Genomic DNA, 1,023 nt, shown 5'->3' with positions numbered 1-1,023 from the left:
AGCTCGTAGCTTAGCTTCTCAGCGTAGCTGCTTTTAACGAGCCAAAAACCTGATTTTGGATTGTTAAAAATAGATTTTAAAGAGAAAGGGAGGAGTCAGTGAAGAGCACCCGAGTTGAGCCGTGTCTTGAGTAGAAAGAGAGACACGAAGAAACAATAAAGCCGATAAATGAAAATGAGGTCGATAATTTTCATTTATCATGTGATTAATTGATTTATTGTTTGTCGCGACAGGCCTAACTCTTGCAATATTTTAAACAAAGTTTCTAAACTCTAAATGCTCTAAAAGAGCACAGCATGTCATGATTTCAGCTCACTGCCTCCCGCTGCACTCTTGGCCACGCCCACTTCTCCGCTCTGCACGGACATCAGCTGCAGGAGGAAGCTTCCAGGTGCTAAATAATTTTAAATAATTTATTTTAAATTTAAAAAAATTCATGCCTATTGTGCGGCTCATCCATCAATCAGCCAATTGGGTGTCGTGTCAATCTTACGTTGAAAAACCGCGAAAGAGCGAGTCCACGAACAACGAACCAGGAAGTAGCGAGGGACTACTGTATCGCCACTTCTTCAAATTATTACAGAAAACTCTTTATATAAAACTGAACAGAATCATAACATCAGTAGTCAAACCAAGTAGCAGGGCTTCATTTGTAAACTGATCGATGCCGCAACGCAAAAAGTGGGCGGGGCCGGGGGTCCTCCTCCAGAAAATATTGAATAAAGTAGATGTGATTACCTGCATTTTTTGTGTATTTTAACAGGTTGTTAAACATCTAGGTGCTTGTGAAAATAAAATAAAAGTGGGGGATTTTTTTGCAGACCCCCCAAGCACAGGTTCGCGGACCCCCCGGGGGGTCCAGGAACCCCAGTTTGAGAACCACTGGTCTAAAACATGGGTCTGCGACCTGTGGCTCTTTAATCTCTCATTTCAAGCTTTGACCAAAACTAACGTGATACTGTGTTTATTTTCTTTATACTACTACTACTACTACTACTACTACTACTACTACTACTACTACTA

The sequence above is a fragment of the Nematolebias whitei genome, chromosome 23 (genome assembly GCF_014905685.2).
Source record: "Nematolebias whitei isolate Nwh7 chromosome 23, NemWhi1, whole genome shotgun sequence".
Classification (NCBI taxonomy): domain Eukaryota; kingdom Metazoa; phylum Chordata; class Actinopteri; order Cyprinodontiformes; family Rivulidae; genus Nematolebias; species Nematolebias whitei.
Note: the sequence above shows the minus strand (reverse complement) of the source record.